Consider the following 21,744-nt stretch of genomic DNA (forward strand, 5'->3'; position numbering starts at 1 on the left):
GTGTTTCTTTTTTCTGTTCAGACACTTACTTTACAAGGACAGGCCCAGTGGTATCAAGTCCTCCTATTTAGAGGACTGACAGGCCATATTTGATGTACTTAAGGAAAGGCATCAATATGTCTTTGTGCTTTAGAAGAAAACTGCCTCCTGTCTTAGAATCTTCCTGGCCGTTCTAAAGTCAAGATTCCATGCAAGTGTCAAAGGAAATGTTCAGATCCCAATTATTTGATGCTAAATATGGAAGTGGGCAAGTTAATAGAACTCAAGGATAGAATGAATATAACGAGCCAGTTTTATACTTTCAGAAAGAACTTTCCATAGTGGGACATATCATACCATTTCCCTTCATCTACTTGGGTCACTTGGTCTGCAGCTGTCATTCCATTGAATAGTTATCTTCTATCTGAAGGAGAACAAATGTGGTTCTAAAGCTAGCGTGTTATCAGGCACAGGAGATGAGGGCAATAATGAATTTTGAAGCAAAGGATCAAGCGTGTGTCCTTGAGTCCTGCTGCCAAAAGAGCTCAAAGATCATGTACAGGAATAAAAGCTGCCCCTTGTTGGAATGGTCTGACCAGCACTCCTCAGGACCCACTCAAACATATGTCCATTTGGAGAAAGAGAGGGAATGTTTTTACTGACAAGGAGTCTCTCCAAATTTCCAAAACTAGGCTTGAATAGAACTCCTTCCTCCAATCCTAATCTTTTCATCTGTTAGTGGAGTGGCAGTAGAGAGCAGAATCTCTAATGTTCAGCAACAAAGACCTTTTCAGATTTTTTCTTGATTTTCAAGGTGTTGCTGAGGAAGGAGGGTCTATCCTCTGTGACTCTCAAAAAACAAATATCTGATTAGAGACCTGGCAAGTAGGGCTTTGGTGTCCATGGCTGGACAGTACCTGTGCCTCCTTTCATTGTGTGAAGGTTTAGCTTGTTAGAATAGACAAATGGATGGAACTAGAAAGTGTCATCCTGACAGAGGTAACCCAATCACATTGTATGCACTCACTGATAAGTAGATGTTAGCACAAAAGCTCAAAATAAACAAGTTAAAATTCACAGACCACAGGAAGCTCAAGGTGAAGGAGGACTGAAGTGAGGGTGCTTTGGTTCCTCTCAGAAAGGGGACAAAATGCACTCACAGGAGCAATAAAGGAGATAAAGCATGGAGAAAAAACTAAAAGAAAGGTCACAGAGACTGCCCTACCTGGGGTTTCATCCGATAAAGTCACCACAACTGGATACTATTATTTCCTACAAGAAGTGCATACCAAAACAAGCTTGTCATGCTTGTCTCTGGAGGACCCTGTCAGAGCCTTACACAAACAGAGGCAGATGCTAGCAGCCAATGGACTGGGTGTGAGGTCCACAATGGAGGAGTTGGTGGGTGGTCAGGAGGAGCTGAAGGGATTTAAAGCCCCATGGGAAGAACAATGATGAAGGCAACCCAGACACCCGAGATCTCCCAGGGACTAAACCATCAACCAAGGGGTACACCTTTCCTGCTAAAAATGTGGCATAGGAATGCCTTGTTGAGCATTAGTGAGAAGAGTGGTCCTTGGTCTGGTGAAGGCTCAATAGATGCCCCCCAACAAAGCAAAATCTTGGGGTGGGGGGAGCATAGAGTGGGTTGTGTGGAGGGACATATATTTGAAGGCTGGGGTTGGGAGGAGGGCTTAGGGGTTTTTGGTGAGGGGGGAAACCAGGAAAGGTTTTAGCATTTGAAATGTAAATGAAGATTTTTTTCAATAAAAAATATTGCTAGCCAGTGCTTAGTATGGCTACATGTGCTTAATTTGTACACATGTGCTGCTTCCAGGTGACTATGAACATTTTATTAAGATAGAATGTCCTCCTTGACCTCTACTAAACTGTAGTTCGTTTCCTGTGGTATCTGTCATGTACGTGGTTCTGGGTGGGTCCTTTGTGGTTTCTTTAATGTGTAAAAATGACATTTTCTGGTGAGAGGTGACAGTAGAATTTGTTCAAACACATGACACAATGAAATGGCTCACCACAACCCTTGCACCTCAATCACAGATGTCACACTCTCTTGGATCTATGCACAATGTGTCTAATGCTTACCATTAATTTTTAAAGCTTTGGGAACACAGATCATATAGAAAACCAAAGCATTTATTTCTCTTCCTTTTTCCCCTTGCTTTTGTGTTTTGGTTTCTTGAGACAGGGTCTCCTAGAGTATAGGCTGTCCTCATCATTTTTGAGTATACAGAGAAATATTACTTCAACTGTTAATCCTCCTGCCTCCACTTTCATACATTTTTTATTACCATGGGCTCATCTTTATGAGACATTCTTGACATTCACTATGTCTGATGTCTTTTAGAATACTCTGAAGGACTCTCCTCAGTCTGGGCACAGGTAGCCTGATCATGACTAGATGTGTCCTGTGTGTCTGTGCCAATTCCCACTTCAAATTTCAATCCCAATTCAACATTGGTAAAGTGTGGGGACTCATAAACACTAGAGATTTGTTACCAAACAGAACATGTGGCCTTTACCAAAGGGCTTGATAGACTGATCTCATAGTATTTCTTGACCATCTTGTACAGTTAGACTTAGAAATCAGTCTTGGTACACAATCTGTTGGCTAAGTGTTCTTGCCCTGCTAACATCCTGATGCACAAACAAGCAGAAAAAAGTTTCTGTTGTTTATGAAGACAAAGACAAGGCTTTTTGTTTGAAATCAGAATGGCCTAGAGTGCTAGGATATGGCACCATCTACTACATCTGTTGTTTATAGGTTTCTGACTGACAGATGTTTCTTGATAATTTGGAACATATCAGCTGACTGACTCTAGATCCTGAGCTTTGGTGAGAAGTCTCAGGCCTGAGGAGAACATGGAACCAATGGTGTCATCATTCTCTCAGACCCAAAGATATTTGTCTCATGCCCAGGAGTATCATGAAAAACAGTATTTTGTCACAACTACCAATATAGTCAGGAACTACCATCCTTAAGCATCCATCAGTCTGAGTTTAAAGAAAGGTAAATAGAATACATTGATTGTAGACATGAGTTATGACAAACTTATCATAAAGGCTGTGGTCCAAGCAAAAGCAAGACACTGTCCAACTACTTGCCAGTGAACATCAGAGTCCATAAACAAGGTAGGGCTAAAGCTCTGGACCCTTTTGTCACTCTTAGGATTCCTTCTCTGCTTATTAATGAGGAAATAAATTCTAAAGTCCCACAGATAGTCCAACATTTGAACACTGTTCCAACCAGGTGGTACCATTTGGAAGAAATTATGCCCCTTGGGCAGTGGTCATAGCAGGCAGAAGTGGGTCACTGGGCAACATTGGGGAGTCATTTGAATAAAACCGGTCCTCTAGTTCCCCAATGACCAAGACTAGCCTTCCTCTAATTAAAGACAGAAACAGAGGAAAACTAGTGGGCTATGCCCAGCCACTATAATTCTGTTTCTTGCTCTGATCTCACAAGGAACCATTATGACAACTGATAGATACCTGTCCAATTACAGCCCTGATTGAGGCTGCCTTGTATCATTGCAGGTACAGAAGCTGTTGGTTGGTTGGAAACCAAGTGGAGTGTGAACATGCTGAGATTACGCTTGGACTTTCAAGAGCTGGTGCACCCTGACATAGTATCTCTCCCCTTTGGTGACTTGATTTGCACTTTTTGGTTTTGGAATCTGTATTTGCTGGCTTAATTTATGTGTTTACATTTCCATGTTCTTTCTTCCATTTTAAGTTTTATTAATAATTCTTATGTTATGTTTGCTATGTTAGAATATTTTATTGCTTTCATTTCATGTGTGTGACTGTTTTGCCTCCATGTCTAAGTACCACATCCCAGGTTACAACTGTGGAGGTCAGAAAAAGGAGTCCAATTTCCTGGATCAAAACTGACAGGTAGTTGTAAGCCTCTTAAAACATACCTAGAATTAAAACAATAACATATTCACTTAGCATAACTAGGTTATTTATGTAAACAAACCCTCACTAGAACTCACTTAGCATAACTAGGTTATTCATGTAAACAAACTCTCACTAGAACAGCCTGTAGTTCTACTTTCAGGGAATCTGATTCCCTCTTCTGACCTGAAAGGTAATGTTAATAAAATTATATAGAAAGATTTGTATCAATATTGTAAATGTTGTATAGCAACTGTGAGTGTGCTCTATGGGAGCTCTTAGAGGCCAGAGGTAGAGTATCTCCTAGAGCTGAAGCTAGGGTAGTTGTGGGCCACCTGCCTGGTTCCTAGGAAACAAATGCTGGTCCACTGCAGAAGTAGCCAAACTTCTGGACTCCAGATCTGGCTCATCATCCTAGGGCTGATGATGGATTGTGTGGGATTTGGGGTATCGGTTTGTGTTAATAACTTCTCTTGAAGCTGACATTTTTGGTGCCTCTAATCACAGTACATGCTGAGATCGGGGGAGAGGATGGTTGTCCTTTGCAATAAGCTCTTAGTGCTTATGATCCTGTTTTTTTCTCCTTTCCATTTACAGTTGGTCCCTGTCAACCCAATCTATGTCATATTTTTCATCCACTGCCTTGGAAGGTTCTTTGTTCTTCCCTTCCCAAGCATTTAAAGTAGCTGGCTGAATTGTTTGACATATTTCTGACTTTTTTCTTATCATTTACATGTAGAATTTGAGCCTATTCTCATACCTTGGGGTGATTTTAAATGTCTTTTTTTTTTTTAATTTCTCCTTGCAAGTTTGGTTCTAGGCATATAAAGGAGGGCCTGATCATGGAGCAGGACCTGGAGAGTTGTAATCTATTGAGAAATTTACCACTGACTATATGGTGATGATGACCCTGGGTGAAGGACACTTTTCCATAGTCAAAATGGCCTACCATATACCAACACTGACCTGTGTGGCTATACAACACCTGAAAAATGTCAAAAAGTACAACCCATTTATCACTAGGGAAGTCAACATTATGAAATTTCTTACCCATCCTAATATTATCAAACTATTTCAAGTGATCCAGACAAGAAAGTTCACCTACCTGGTGATGGAGCACACCTCAGAGGGAAACTTTCTAGACCCGAATCATGGGATGTGGGTTTTCAGAGGACAGCAAAGCTCAAAGAATGTTTGGCCAGGTACTACAAACAGTGCAGTACTGCCATGACAATGACATTGTCCACTGAGACAAAAAGGCTATTAACATTGTAACTGACTGCAGGTGGAATGCCAAGTTGTGTGATTTTCGCCTGGATGCTAAAGTTTTCCCAGGGCAGAAGCTGATGGATTTCTGTAGCACACCACACTACTGTGTGCCAGTATTCTTTTAAGCTTAGGAATACGAGGGCTACCCAGTTGATATCTAGAGTTTAGGAGTCCTGTTCTTTGTCATGCTGACTGGACACTTTCCTTTCCAAGATAGGTCATTTGCAGAGCTGAGGAGGAAGATCATTGATTGCAGCAATTTTCAGCATTCATCCTTCATCAATATTTTCAATGTTATAGTGGAAATTCTAATCATCAGTCCCAACAGGAGGCCCACAATCTGCCAAATCATGATGCGCCCAATGATCAGGGACAGGCAGGGATATTTACCACCTACATCCACATGGACATTCCCAGGCACACCAAGCCATTTCATTGAAAGGGCAATGAGTCATGGGTTATAAGCCTGAAGGTATTATCACTGAGCCTCCGAGAGACCAAAAATTCAATGAAGTGATGGCAACCTACCTGATTCTATACCAGTCACCCAGGAGAGACTGCTCCCACCACCAAATGAAACCCATTAAATGCATGCAGTCAGGCTGGAAGATCTCCACTCTTTCCCTGGTTACCTAAGAAGAGCTGAGCCTCTTCTCACATCCTTCATTTTGTCCTCACATTCATCTAAACTCCAGGAGGGAGGATAGGAAGACTCTAAGGCCTGGTGTCAGAAGGCATGCTATGTGCTGCCAAACATGACCAACCCTCTCCAGCTCTCCCACCTGGACTGCCCTGTCGCTGATGACTTCATGAGCAGCAGGTTGGATATCAGGAAGACTTTCTCATAGTTCAAGACTGTGTTATCTTGTAGGCCAACTAAACATGTCCAGCCACATCTACTTCTATATACCTCTTCCCCTACAGCAGACAGAAATGTGTCTTCCTGCAGTCCCCAACACTATTTCTGGGGATTGCTGCTCTCTGCTAAGAGTATAACCCTTGCAGGCTCCTCCTCTGGGGATATCTTGCAGAAAGAGACTCTCATGGAGGAAAACCCTTTCATCCAAAAAGAGGCCATCATTCCTGAAGATACCATCACTAATGGCCAGAAACAGGGTGCAGGCCTAGTTTCCCCCCTCATAACTGGCATCACCTCCTGAAGAAGGTGAAGAAGAAAAATATGAGCTACCTTCAAAACCTGTGCTGCTGTGTGCCACCACCACAGAGATATCAAGCCTCGTGTGAGAATCTGGCTCCTATGAAAGGGGATCATGGAGTCACCCACAGGAGCGGGTGGGTGCATGTTCTCATTTATTTCCTCCATAATTCCTCTTGTCCTTTGTGAAAAATGACGAGCGTTCCCCACCTCCACACCACAGCAAGGTCTCTCCAGGTAAAATCCCATGCAGGAAGGCCTGCCTGTTCCCTGTGTCTTGCTCAGAGGGGAAGACTGGGGTGCATAAGTGCCCTAAAACTGTAAGTGGAACAGTAGTCCTGTAGCCTCTCCCAGCCTGAGTAAACAACAGAAATTGTTCTATGGGAAGTAACTGTCCATTACTCCCTGTTTCTTGGCACAGCCGCCCCTCACACTAATTCTGCCCTGTAATTATTTACCTCCTGCCTCTCTGTGCTTGTTCCCTCAAGGCCAACTTTCAGATTGAAACAAGATTCCAACTGGCATCACAGTCACTCCTTGAAAGAGGAATGATAGGTGTTGTGACAAGAGTCAATTTAGGACCAGTATGATGGAGCAGCAACCTCTGATAGCCCTACATCATTTAGCTAGAGAAATCAACAATGCTGCTAGCATTTATCTGAGAATTTGAACAGTGCTTGTTCTTGCTATGATAAGCAGCTGTGCACATCCTTTGAGAGAGCTACTGGGAAGCTTTCCTGTCCTTCCAATTGTTATATTTGTAAGATGTCATCTCCTGTGTTCTTTCTCCCAAGACTGTGTACTTGTATCCAACATTATAATTATTCACATAATATGTGACAATATATACTCTACGTTCATATATATGTCACAATGTATATGTGTGTGTGTGTGTGTGTATGTGTGTGTATGTGTGTGTGTGTGTGTACAGGTGTATGTATCTTGCCCAGCAAAAATTGCAAGAATTGAGTTTTCCTTACATATGCTGTGTCTGGCATCAGAATAACTGGGCACAGAAATGGGCGTTGAACTAATAAGTTCAGGAAAGAAAGAAAGAAAGAAAGAAAGAAAGAAAGAAAGAAAGAAAGAAAGAAAGAAAGAAAGAAAGAAAGAAAGAAAGAATGAATGAACACTGAGTTTGAAGGCCTCTCTAATAGGTAAACCATTGCTTATGATAAGATTTCTCTGGGAATTATCTGGCTTTGTGTGGTATGTGTACTGATCCTGGTTCTGAGGAGGCTAAGACAGGAAAATCATGACTTTCAGCCCAGGCTGGACAAAGGAGAAATAGGTCTTACTGTCCTCATCTTCAAGTTATTGCTTGAAATGTCAACTCTTTGATCACAATTTCTAGAATTATACCCTTTTATTTCTTTTTTAAGATAAAGGATCCACAACATTACCTTGGCTGGTCCTGAGATGTTGAACGCAAGCTATCCTCCAGCCTCAGTTCAAGTGCCAGGATTGCAGGCATGTGCCTTGCACTCAGGTGGGAACCTGGACATTTAAAAGCAGCTGATGAGTCTTTAGGACACAGAATTGAGTTGCTGATTTACTAGGAAATCTTGCATGGTTTGGTGATTTCTAAAATTATTAATTAGAAGAAACCATAAAGACTGTTCCTCTCTTTCAGTTTTTGTAGCTACACCCAATCTAGTAACCTTATGGTGCTCTTCGTGTAAGACATCACCTTTCCTTGCAGGACAGGATCTTCAGTTTTCAGGCAACTGAAATGGTGGGATGATGGGAACTTTGGTACAGTGTGACAGCTGATGCTGATGCTGGTGCTGATGCTGATGCTGATGCGCCAGAAACACTGCCTCGTGATGCTCTTTTTTGTCTTCTTTCTGAAATGTCTCAGATTAGGTGATGGAACACCGAAGTGTGTGTGTGTGTGTGTGTGTGTGTGTGTGTGTGTGTGTGTGTGTGTGTGTTCCCCAGGGCTTCTTGCAGGGTAAGCACTCACTCTATCACTGAGCTATATGCCACCCCCAGTCCCCAGATGTGGCTTCTTAACTGAGCCTTGGGTTCCTCGGCCACATTAGATGGCACCGTGTGGCATTGTATTCTCCACTTTATCAGATGACAACATCTTTTTTCACATTTGAAGCAAGGTCTCATTCGGCAGCCAGTCTTGAACCTTATCATTCTCCTGCCTCTCCTCTGAATGCACTACCATTCCTGACCCACAGACTCACCAGTGAGTTTCCTGCCCAGTGTGGCCAGTCCCAGCTCTAGATTTGAGTCTCTTAATACAAATAACTCCACAGGATGGAGCTGAATTCAGGATGGTCCCTGAATGAGCTGGAGCCCCTCCCCCAATCTTCCATTTAGTCAATATTCATCCAGGATAACTGGAACAAACAGGTTTGAGTCATTTCTTTGGGGCTTCTAATGAATGTCTTCATATCGAGGCCTGGCTCTCATATTCACTTGAACTCTCTCTCTCTGTCTCTCCTCCAATATCTCTTCAGAAGTTCTTCTAAATATTGTTATGTCAGAACACAGTCCACACAGTCAACTGAGGATAATTCTGTGAGAAAACTCCAAGAAAACTAGAGTCCTGTGACCTGTTTCTTCCTAACACAGACTTGTTCCTGAAATGTGTTTTCATGTCCCTCCCAAGTATAGTGGATAGGAGGGAGTTTACATCAGATTATTCATTTTACCTGGCTATTGTTGTTTATATGCCTGTGTAGACGAACATGTTTCTGTCACGTGTGGCTTGTCTTTGTGACTGTAAACTATACTCCTGTGGTTCTTCTTAACTCTCAGAGTATAGATTGTCTGATGCTCTGAGTGAAGCCAGAGGCTTTAGTCCGTCTCAGATCTTAGGCTCCATTATCCCAGGTTCTACTGCCTCAAGGGTGGTAAACAATCGTACCTTTGCCCTTTAAAAATATGTCAAACCTTCCATTCTTCATCTATTTTATTTTTTAATTTTACTCAAAAATAAAAAATATATATGCATACAGTCATACATACTTCCTGACCTCTGTTCCCATGAATCCACAATTTCACAATGGAGGCCATTTCCTTGTCTGATTTTATTTTGATACATATGTACTATTAAAATGGGCCAAATCAAAAGGTCTTAATCTGACAGAATGATTTCCATAAAAATGCTGACCTTGCATAGACTCAACTTGGATTTTTCCCTGAGAGGAACTGCCAATTGACTTCAGACAGTCGTTTGGCGCCATCTGCTGGTCATGGACAGTCTGAGCAAATCAGAACTGAAGAGCCCAGAATCCTCACTGAGTGCCTGTAACTAGTAATCCTGCTGAAACAGAGCTGTGTGTGGCTTCATTGCAAATCTGCTGGATCCTGTGTGTACCTCTGAGTTACCTCATCCTATCCTCTCTGAATTTCACAAAGCACCTTTGCTTTATTGCCTCGGCCAAGTCTGCTCACAATGGAGACCAGAAGCCACATCTTGCCGCTCTCACATTCACAGGGTCAAGAATACAGTAGGAGCAGTGAAACATGTTTCTATTACTCTGTGGGTTTTGAATGGCACAATGAGCAATGTGGGCCATGAGATATGATGAAGCACAGACAACATAAAGCTAGTGGTGAACCTGAACTCCTGATCCTTCTGCCTCTGCCTCCCCATGCTGAATCACAGGCATGTACCACCTGCTTTATTTACACAGTGCTGGGCCTCATGCACACAAGCCAAGCACTCTCCCTACTGAGCCTCCTCCACAGCCCTGCTCCATCACTTCCCATGAGTCTGTGCATTAATTGGCTTGGCTCACCATCCTCCTGGATCATGGTCACACGTGCTGCTGAGTTCTCCTGGAGCTCAGCTGGGAAGAACACCCATGGAAACATCGCTCAGAAGACAAGCAGCTGGTGCCAGCCTTTGCTTGGGCCTCTGGTTCTCCCCATCATGACCTTCCTCCTCCACAAACTAAAGAGGGTTTCTCAGGATGTGGCAGCTGGGCTCTGAGACAGTAGAAGTTCTGAAGGGATATTGATCTTTCAGAGAATTTTATTGTACTCAGACGTGCTGTGGGTAAGGGTTATGGTCTCACTAGAAAGAGAGCTTCCTTGGGTAATCGCACTTACTAGTAAATGAGGAAGGAGAGTAGAGGGGTTATGGCCAGTGCCGAAACAAATACAAAGCATTCTTTTGTTTTGTTTTGTTTTGTTTTGTTTTGTTTTGTTTTGTTTTGTTTTGTTTTTGAAGACAAGGTTTCTCTGTGTAGTGCTGGCTGTCTTGGAACTCACTCTGTAGACCAGGCTGGCCTGGAACTCAAAATCTGCCTACCTTTGCCTCCAAAGTACTGGGATTAATGGCATGAGCCACCACTGCCCAGGATACAGGACATTCTAAATGGTGAACTTCTTCCTGCCTCTATGGAGTCTGATGAACCTGAGAGGAATCCCCACCAAGAAGACAGAAGCATGAATTAGCAAGCGCTGTAAAGGGAGGCGGGCAGGAGCATGGTCACACTGATACATCCTCAGAAACAGGCTGAGATTGGAGAAACACCAGCTGCTCCGTGTGCCTTTTCAATTTCTTTTTAAATTTTCTTCAAATTAAAAAAAATAATAAAAATAAGCTGTCTTGCCAGGTAACCCAGAGTTACCTCAGACTTGATCCTCCTGCCTCAGCCACTTAAGCCCTCCACAACCTTTAAAAACTGATAGGTTTTTCCTGGTGTGACAGCTAACTGTGTACACTGACTTGGCCAGACTAGGATGCCCAGAATTTAGGCAAATATGCTTTCATTTAGACCCATTCTAGATGTGACTGGTGTTCTGCGTCAAGCAGATGACTCTCTATATTGTGGGTGGGTCCTTTCGTTTTCAGTGTCTCAGCGAAACTGAATTTACTTTTTCAACCAGGTTGCATTAGAGAAACCCTGCCTCAGTTTCTCACCTCTGGGATTTGGTTTCTAGACATCAATAGTAATTCTTACCTGAAATTCCAGCCTGATGACATCAGAGAAAACATAGACATGCCTGCATTGTCCCCCCCCTCTTCTCTCTCTCTCTCTCTCTCTCTCTCTCTCTCTCTCTCTCTCTCTCTCTCTCTCTCTCTCTCTCCCTTTCTCCTGCCCTCCCTCTGTACCTTCTTTCCCCCTCTCTCCTATTGGCCCATTTTGCTGTAGAAGCCTAACACATGTGTCCTATACATTACATTAGTAAAATGTGATTTTTAAGTTCACTAAGAAGATGGATCTGTAAGTAGGATTTCCCCCAACTTTAGACCCTGGCATATCTAAGAGCATCCTCCAAGATCTTGGTCCAGGAATGGGCTATCACCACCCCTGGCTTTGTGAGAAATGGACATGAGAACAGCAAAGCAGCCCACAAATAGAAATGTCACATTCCTGAGAACAATCAAGTTCATTCTTACAGAATAAACACTATGTTCCTGAACACATTGAGGAGGTAACTCACTCCCAGACACCTTCCTGAAGACCTGAATGTCTGTGGTGGGAATGGCTAACTGGGAGTCTAACCCAGGAGATGTTCTGCCTGGGACAGACATTCCTTACAGGTCAGACATTCCAGCAGTCTGGTTCCATCCAGTGAGTTCTGGATGGTGTAAGTGTCTGACCTGCTGCTTGCTGCTCTATCCTGCTTACTGCAACCTTCCTCATCTCGCTGGAAACTGGAAGCATGGATGTCCTGGCTCATTCTCCACTTAGAACAAGGCCTGACTCACACTTCTCTGTATATTCTACCTCGCTGGCTCACAGACCTTACTATGCTGCATCAGATTAAGACAGTGTGATATACAGTGGGAGAACATTCCAGGGCATCTGCCTGGTGAGAAGTTCCATAGTCAGTACTCGGAATGGTGATTCTTGATTGCCAACTTGATTACATCTGGAATTAACTAAAATCCTAAACTGGAGGGCACACCTGGCAGGGACTTTTGCTTAATGTGAAGCAGATAAGTCCTTTTCTAGTCTGGATCTCTGAGATAGGAAGATGCATGGCTTTAATCCGGACCTTGAGACAGGAAGACCCACCTTTAATCTGGGCAGCACTTTCTGCTGGAAGTCTGCATACAGATATGGAAAAAGGAAGTGGAGACATCCAGCCTTGTGGACTGAGCAACTACAAGATTCTTGAACCTTCCATTCTCAGATAGCCACTGTTGGATTAACAATTGGCTAAAAGGTTTTTTGATCATTGAAAATTTATCAGACAAAATATGTGTCTCTGCATATAGCCCAAAATATGGAATAGAAGTAATATTTCTTACACAGACCCTTTGTGCCACATACTGGACTAAACTTTTCCTAGAATGCAAAAAGCACTGGGTTTGATTCTCAGCACCTCATAAACAGCTTGTGATGGTGTAGATTTGTAATCACAGCCCCTGGGAAGCAGAGGAGGATGATTATAAATTCAAGGTCATCCTAGTCTACACAGCAAGTCTGAGAGCAGCCTGAGCTACTTGAGACCATGGCAGAGAAAGAGACAAAGAGACACACAGAAAGAGACTGGAAGGACAGGCAGATATAACCAGAGATCTTTTGTACAGCAACATTTGAGCAATCCGAGATTTGGTCTCATAGTTTACTGTAGTTAACTCCTTCTCTCTGACACTTGGGCTCCCTCTCAATTCCCCTGTGCCAGATTTCCATCCCTAAGGCGCCAAGGAGGTGGACTGTGGGGCTCCAGAAGAGCAACTGAGGGGCGGGGAGTTGGGCGTGGCTTTGGGAGGCATGTCCGAGTGGGCGTGGTCTGGGAAATTCACCGGCTAGAACAGGAGAGGGCACTGTGGTCAGCTGAGCAGGCCCTGGAGGGTGGAGAGGCTGGGCCTCACCTTCCAGCTGCCCAGTCACCAACCCTGGCTGTTCACTAACTGGCATCTGCATCCAGACCTTTGGGACAAAATGCCAAGGAAGCAGTGACCTGAGAGGAATGGTTGCCTGTATCTGATGAGCTGGCCCAGGGGTGGCAGACACTGGCTGAGCGCAGCAGCGCACTCCACTCCACCCTGGCAGCGGTTCTCCCTGTCACCATCTCCAGGAGCCTGCCACAAGAAGGGTGGTGAAGCTGGGGTGGCCCTCCTGTAGGAAGGCTGTCCTAGGAAGGCTTCTGAGGCCCAGGCACACCCTGACCTGGGATCACAGGGCAGCAGGGATGGAGGTGGGGTGGGGAGTGACTGCCAACCCCAGAGGACACCCCTGTTTTACCAGGATAGTAAAACACAGGCTCAGCTGGCCTCTGGTGACCTCCAGTTCAAGTCACCGAGGTGGTTGTAAGGTGATGTCCCAGGTTGTGATTAAGCAAGCAGTCAGTTCATTTTAAGGAGGAAGTGGTTAAGATACTGTCTCAAGGAATGAAGGTACACTGAATGAGGTCACCCAGGAACAGTAAAGTATAGAGAGGTCCCTTGCCAAAGTGACAGGCTTACAGAAGGGAACATAAACTGTTGTGTGTATCTGAGTGTGCTATATCCATGCATGTATATACTCTTGTGTGTGTGTTGGGGGGGGGGTGTCACAGAGAGACACTGGGGCTGGCGGGCTGGGGCTGGAATGTGAGATAAAGAGAATGAGTTTTAAAAAGCTGAGAAGTTTGAAAGAGTTGTTTTTGCCACAGGCAAAGTGTAAATTGGAGGCAGTAAACAAGCCTCAGAGGAAACTGAAACCCAGCCCCTGCTCTGCACTGCCTGAAGTCCTGTGTAGAAAAGCATGCCAGAAGTATTTAAGGTTGAAATGGCAAATCTTATGGAGAACAACAGCAAGACAAACAAACAAGGCAGTACTGGGTCACTTGTGCTTTCAGAACTGAATCCAAAGCTGCCCTTTACTCCAAAGCAGCCACTTTGCTCTTTTGTGGGAAGGAAGTTAGGAGCCCATCGCCCCAGGCAGATGATAATGGGGTAGATCTGGACAGAGCAGAGGCCACTGCCAGAGACTGCCTTGGATTTGATTGCACAGAGGAGGTTTCACTGTGGATCCTGTGCATAGTTGATCTGTTTACATTGAGCTGGTTTGAGCAGTACTTTATGTGCAACACCATGAAAGTAGCTACAGTTTTTACAGCTGGCCTATAAATTGTGTATTACTTATGGGGGAGGGGAGGGAGGGAGCGTCTCAGTCTTGAAAGGAGTTGGTTATTACCTTCTGCCAGGTTATCAATGAACTCCCTCGTTTAAGGAGCTCAGAGTCGTTCTGGCCATGAATTATGCCTAATAATTCCCAGGTCTGCTTTCCTGAAGTTTTGTTATAGAGACTTAGCATGTTGATGAATTCTTTGGATTTTCTGGAAAAAATCAAATACCAAAAGTCAAGAAGAGAAATTAAGCCCTTTAGATGTTATTATATGTATCAGTTCTGTGTGCTTTGTGTCAGTGTTTGTGCATGTGTGCATGTGCCTGTCATGGTGTTCCTGTGGACTGCAAGGGACAGTCTCTGGGAGATCCATGGGTCATCAGGGTTCCCAGGAAGAGGCTTTACCAACCGGGTCATCTCTCTGACCTGTGAAATCTTTTTTTGTTTTGATTTGGTTATGTCTACCTGGCTGGTCTGAAACTCATTTCATAGACCAAGCTGGCCTTGAACTCACAGAGATCTACTTTGCTTCTGCCCCTCGAGAGCTGAGATCAAAGGTGTGTACTACCAGCAAGCCTCCCAAAATCTTTTTTTTTCTTAAATACATTTATTAAAGCTTTTCTTGCTTCTGATTTGGCATGTGTATGCTAAAAAAGATAATAAAATATAGATATAATCCAGATCCTTTGCAGTGGTAGAGAAAAACATTGACATTGATGTCTCTATAGCTAAGTAAGTCCCCAGAACCTGATTTTATAAAAGAGTTTTAAAAGATGCCTTCAAGAATCTGGATGTGAACATCATAGAACTGCAGGAAACTCATAACAGTTCTAATGTGTAAGGTTTTTGCTTGCACAGCAGAGAGCATTTTGCAGGTGTTAGACTTAAGTAGACCTTGGTAAGCTGTGTTTGTCATTTCAACACTTAACCCAGAGGCTGTTGTGTGCCAGTCTCTTGTAAGAAGAGTACTGAGAGAAAGTTGATGGTAGAAGACTGGCAGTAATTGCTAGGAGAGCTGAGGCACCAAAAATTCAAATGGTTCTTAGGTGTTTGAAAGCGTTGCTTCTCCAAAAAAAATGTCATCTTTGAGCTGGATTTTGAAATTTCGCTATGGACATGCACCAGAGCAAGTGAGAGCCACACCTTGCCCAGACAGAGAGCAAGTGAGAACCATACCTTGTCCTGCACAGAAGAGGCAAGGACACAGAGGTGAAGAATGCATTGAACTCTGAGCCCTTTGATGTGGTATTTGTGTCTTCCTGACAGGAGGTGACATGGATGTGTATGGATAAGTAAGCCCAGAACCTGAAAATAAATAAAAAATAAGTTACTCTCATAAACCTCAACAGCAGTGCGGTTGAAATGGGAAGCCTGTAATGCTATTAAAATTCACTCAACAAGGACCTGGTGATTTTGTTCTTGTATGTACCAAAGTACTGGGGACAGAGCAGTAGACAAGATAGGCGAGAGTTGAACATTGCCAATCATAGGCCAAATAAAAGCCCAAGCATCAGCTTTTGAGGATGGAGAGGAGATGGAAGTACTTGGAAGGTAGAAGTGACCAGACTTGATGATTCCTTTAGATTTGGAGAAGGGGAATGGAAAGAAGGAAACTGTACTCCCATGTTCCTGCCTTCAAAACTGGGTTAAGTCTGTATTTTCCACGTATGGCATGGAGTAGCCTCACTAATAGCATTCCTAGTTAGCAACAGTGATACTTCTTTTGCTCTAGCAGTAAGATGTGTGTGTCTCCCACCTTTCTTTTCCAAGCAGATAATGAGGTTTAGTCACCTGATCATGGAATCAACTCAACCTCCCATTAATTACATTTATATATTTATAATGTCAGTATGGGTGTGAATGCACACAGGGCATACCTGGCACCTATAAGAAGGACTCAGGACAGCTCGTAAGAGTCAGCTCTGTCCTTCTGACTGTGGATCCTGGGGATCAAACTGAGGTGATCAGGTTTGATGTCAAGTGCTTTACCAGTGAGCCATCGCCCTAGCCCACTTTAACCCTTTGTGGATGGAAACTACAATCTACCATAGCCAGCTATTGGTTCTCTCTAGGAAACAGGTTTTCATTGTTTAAAACTAATGTACCAGGGATGTAGAGATGGCTCAGCAGTAAAAGAACACTTTCTGCTTTTCCAGAGGGACCTAAGTTCTGTTGGTCCCAATACCTACTTCAGGCAGCCCCCCTCCAGGGAATTCAGTGCCTCTGGCACCCAAGGGTACCTGCATTTACATTCTCATACCCACAAGGGAACACACATGCCTTCACATAAATAAAGACTAAAAATGAATATTTTTTCATACTTTTTATATATTTATATATTCTTTATTTACATCTCAAATGATTTCCCATTTCCTAGATCCCTACTCCCCGAAAGTCCCATAAGTCCTTTTCCCTCCCCCTGTTTCCCAATCCACCCCTTCCTGCTTCCCTGTCCTGGTATTCCACTACACTGCTGCACTGAGCCTTTCCAGGACCAGGGGCCACTTCTCCCTTCTTCTTGGGCATCATTTGATATGTGAATTGTGTCTTGGGTATTCCAAGCTTTTAGGCTAATATCCACTTATCAGTGAGTGCATATTATGAGTGTTCTTTTGTGATTGGGTTACCTCACTTAGGATGATATTCTCCAGGTCCATCCATTTGTCTAAGAATTTCATGAATTCATTGTTTTTAATGGCTGAATAGTAGTACTCCATTGTGTATATATACCACATTTTCAGTATCCATTCCTACATTGAGGAACATCTGGGTTCTTTCCAGCTTCTGGCTATTATAAATAAGGCTGCTATGGACATAGTGGAGCATGTATCCTTATTACATGCTGGCGATTCCTCTGCTTCAACATCCTTAGACGTTACGGAAATGCAAATCAATAAAACCCTGAAATTTCACCTCACACCAGTCAGAATGGCTAAGATCAAAAACTCAGGAGAAAACAGGTGCTGGCGGGGACATGGAGAAAGAGGATCACTTCTCCACTGCTGGTGGGCTGCAAGCTGATACAACCACTCTGGAAATCAGTCTAGTGGTTCCTCATAAAACTGGGCATGATACTACCAAAGGACCCCACTATACCATTCCTGGGCAACATCCAGAGGATTCTCTAGCATGTAAAAATAAATATTAAAAAAAGAAAAAATTAATTTACCCTTGCAGGTATTAAACCTGATAATATTTCATGTGTAAATCTGCAAACTCATTTACACCAGGGAAAAAGGACTAAGTTCATTTTTGCATTCAGCATCCAGTGGATGGAAGTTGTTATAAGGCAGATAATGCTAGGCAGACAGCCTTCTGGCTGTCAGAGCCATCCTTGTAGTGGAAGAGACAGTGCCTGCTGGGGTGGGACTTGGCTCATGTGTCCTGTCACTCAAGTGTCTCTGCAACCATGTGTCATGGAAACCACACAGACATTCTTATAGTGGATACAAAGTCAGAGTGGATTAAGGCCAACTCAGGAATGAGATTATGCCCATGTCTGTAAGGTCAGGTCATTAATTACTTGACCTCTGCGTAAATACTGGTGTACATAGTTAGGGACTTGGGGACCAGATCAAGGGAAGAAAAGCTGGAGATTTCGTGCTTCTGACTTTCTACCTTGCTAGCTCCTGGTCTTTCTTGTTAATGAAATCTTGACAAATCCTGTGCTCAGTGTTAAGTGTCTTTTTTCTGTTTACTCTGAATCTGGATTAGCTATGTACCCCATGCTGGCCTAGAACTTCTGGCACCTAGAGCTGGGATTATAGGATTGCACCATCACGCATGCCTGGAATTTTTTGGCTTGCTAGTCTCATGCAAACTTCTCTCTCTCTCTCTCTCTCTCTCTCTCTCTCTCTCTCTCTCTCTCTGTCTCTCTCTGTGTGAGTGTGTGTGTGTGTGTCTGTCTGTCTCTCTCTGTCTCTGTCTCTCTGTCTCTGTCTCTCTCTGTCTGTCTCTCTGTCTCTCTCTATCTCTCTCTCTCTCTCTCTCTGTCTCTCTCTCTCTGTTTCTCTCTGTCTCTGTCTCTCTCTCTCTGTCTCTTTCTCTCTCTCTCTCATCTTATACTGTAGAGTTCAATGGTCTGGAACTCACCCCATGTGATTCTGATCTTTCTCTATAGACCAGAGAAGCCTGGCTTGGCCCATTTGGTCTGATAAATAGTTTACTGTAGTTAACTCCTCCTCTCTGACTCAGGCTCCCTCTCAATTCCCCTGTGCCAGATCTCTATCCCTAAAGAATCAAGGAGGTGGACTGTTGAGGGGCGGGGAGTTGGGTGTGGCTTTGGGAGGCATGTCCAGGTGGGCGTGGTCTGGGATATTCCCAGGCTGGGGCAGAAGAGGGCGCTGTGGTCAGTTGAGCGGCCCTCCGGTGGGTGGGGAGGCTGCACTTCACCTTCCAGCTGGTCACCACCCCTGTCTGGTCCCTGGCAGGCATCTGCATCCAGAGCTTTGGGACAAAACGCCAAAGAAACAGTGACACTAGAAGAGCAGATCCCTGTGGCAGGTGAGCTGGGCCTGGGGTGGCAGGTGCTGGTTTAGGGCGGTGACTCTCCCCAGCGGACTTCACGCCATCCTGGCAGTGGTTCTCCCTATCCCCATATCAAGGAACCTGCCATGGGAATGGTGATGAAGCTGGGGAGGCCCTCCTGTAGGAAGGCTGTCCTGGGAAGGCTTCAGAGGCCTAGGCACATCCTGACCAGGGTTCACAGGGCAGCAGGGATGGATGTGGGGGTGGGGAGTGGCGGCCAACCCCAGAGAACACCCTTATTTTACCAGGATAGAAAAACACAGGCTTAGCTGGCCTCAGGTGACTTCAAGTTTAAGCCACCTAGGTGGTTGGAAGGTGATGTCCCAGGTTGTGATTAAGCAATCAGTCAGTTCATTTTAAGGAAGAAGTGGTTAAGATACTGTCTCAAGAAATGAAGGTACACTGAATGAGGTCACCCAGGAACAGTAAATTATAGAGAGGTCCCTTACCAAAGTGACAGGCTTACAGAAGGGAACATAAACTGTTGTGTGTATCTGAGTGTGCTATATTCATGCATGTATATACACTTGTGTGTGTGTGTTGGGGGGGTTACAGAGAGACCTGTGGGCAGGCTGGGGCTGGAATGTGAGATAAAGAGAATGAGTTTAAGAAAGCTGAGAAGTTTGAAGGAGGTGTTTTTGCCACAGGCAATGTGTAAATTGGAGGCAGTAAACAAGCCTCACAGGAAACTGAAACCCAGCCCCTGCTCTGCACTGTCAGAACTCCTGTGTAGGAAAGTATGCCAGAAGTATTTAAGGTTGAAATGGCAAATATTATGGAGAACATCAGGAAAATCACAAAAGGCAATACTTGGTCACTTGTGCTTTCAGAACAGAATCCAAAGCTGCCCTTTACTTTAAAGCAGCCACTTTGCTTTTTTGTGGGAGGGAAGTTAGGAGCCAATCGCCCCAGGGCTGATGATAATGGGGTAGATCTGGACAGAGCAGAGGCCACTGGCCGAGACTGCCTTGGATTTGATTGCACAGTACAAGTTTCACTGTGGATCGTCTTTAATAAATCTCTAATAAATCTCTTACTCAAAATGACAAACACAAAACTCTCTTCTGAATCCTTCTTTCTCCTCTCTCTCCTCCCCCCTTTCTCCTTTTCCCTCTCCTCTCTCCCCTCTCCTTTTTCCTCTCTCTTCTCTAGCTGCAACCCCCAACCAGGTATCTGAAAACCCACCTATCACTATTGCCTCCAGTAATTGGTTGTAGCCATTTTTATTCAACTAATAGTTTGGAATAAAATTAAGGAACAAGGTTTGCATAAGAGAAGCTGGTCCTCCTCAAAATATGCTTGTCCTGGTGTAACCATGTCTTGGGGTACGGAGTTCAGCATTTGAATACAAGCAACATCAGAGCAACCCACTGCATCCCAAAGGTCCTGGAACCTCTCAATACCAGCAGCAGATGGGGGATAAAGTACTCAAACACACAAGACTGTGGGGGACCCAACACTCCATAATACCCTGATAGTGATATTTACAGAGTGCTGATCTAACATCTAAAACACCAGCTCCTGTTGGGATCTGGCTTTTCAGGAATCCAGTCTTGGTATGTTTGCCTGAGCTACAGGTTGAATCCTTACTCAGAGCCTTTTACTAATTGTGATGGTTTGTATATGCTCATCCCAGGGAGTGGCACTATTAGGAGGTGTGGCTTTGTTGGAGTAGGTGTGTCACTGTGGGTGTGGGCTTTAAGACCTCATCCTAGCTGCCTGGGAGCCAGTATGCCACTAACAACCTTCAGATGAAGTTGTTCAACTCTCAACTCCTCCTGTACTGTGCCTGCCTGGATGCTACCATGCTTCCTCCTTGATGATAAAGGACTGAACCTCTGAACCTGTAAGCCAGCCTCAATTAAATGCTATCCTTTATAAGAATTGTCTTGGTAATAATGTCTGTTCACAGCAGTAAAACCCCAACTAAGACAATTGTTGCTGAAGCTATACCCTTTACTTCTCTAACAGAGACAATTACCACCATACAGAGTTTCTGGAGAAAAGAGAGCTACCAACCCGAGGCATATACACAGAGACACTTGTTTAAGTCCGTCTTTTCAATTTCTTTAGAATTGCTGGGCCAGATGCTAACCTGTTTAAGTTTCAGGAGAGCCTGCAAAATGTAGCTTAAGGCCATTTTCTGGGAACCTGGGAGTTGAGCTGGCCTGAGTTCATCTTCCTGATGAGTATTTAAGGAAAGCTTGCTTCAAATTTGTCAATACTGTAGTGATCTTGTGCTCAGCTGGTGGGATTAGCATCGAGTGGCTACGTGAGCCAGAATCTAATGATGAAGAGTTGGAATACTATGTGACAAGGGTGACCTTGGGCTACGAGACCATTGACATTTGCCTTAAAAATTGTATCTGGCCTAATATTCTGTTATAGGAATTTTTCAACTACATGGCTAAGCTTAGCATGCTTCTAGGCTCTACCAATTTGAAAACTCAGAATTATATGATATCTGAAATCCATCAAAGAGATTTCCTCCCACATTGCTGTATGTAGCTCACCTCTCCAATGTCCCTACTAACAGAATCAGTAAATTAATTCATTTGTGATTTTTCTTTGTTCTGTGATTATAATGTTATTGGACATTTGTGGGAGCCCCACCTTGTATGCTACATTTTACTGGGGGAACTGGGATTCCCCGCTTAATTTTCTTAATCTTGCTAATAAAAGAATTTAAGAATGGACCCAGAAGAAAGCTTGAGAAGAATTTTATTAGTTTAAAAGAAAAACTCCAGGGCAGACAACCTGCAAATCTCTACCCTTGTGATTCAGTTAGGATTTCATTGCTGTGAAGAGACACCATGACCACAGCAACTCATCTAGAGGAAAGCATTTCATTGGGGCTGGCTA

General features: G+C 43.9%; 1 protein-coding gene and 1 pseudogene across 1 annotated transcript in view; both read left to right on the plus strand.

Moving 5' to 3' along the window:
- LOC127665188 (sperm motility kinase X-like) overlaps positions 1 to 5,630 on the plus strand; it is a 32,372-nt pseudogene extending 26,742 nt beyond the window's left edge.
- The window catches only part of LOC127664607 (ankyrin repeat domain-containing protein 26-like), a 503,453-nt gene that overhangs the window by 425,687 nt on the left and 56,022 nt on the right, over positions 1 to 21,744 (plus strand). The gene's annotated exons all lie outside the window — the stretch shown is intronic.

Source organism: Apodemus sylvaticus, chromosome 14, assembly GCF_947179515.1.
Source record: "Apodemus sylvaticus chromosome 14, mApoSyl1.1, whole genome shotgun sequence".
NCBI classification, from domain to species: Eukaryota; Metazoa; Chordata; class Mammalia; order Rodentia; family Muridae; genus Apodemus; species Apodemus sylvaticus.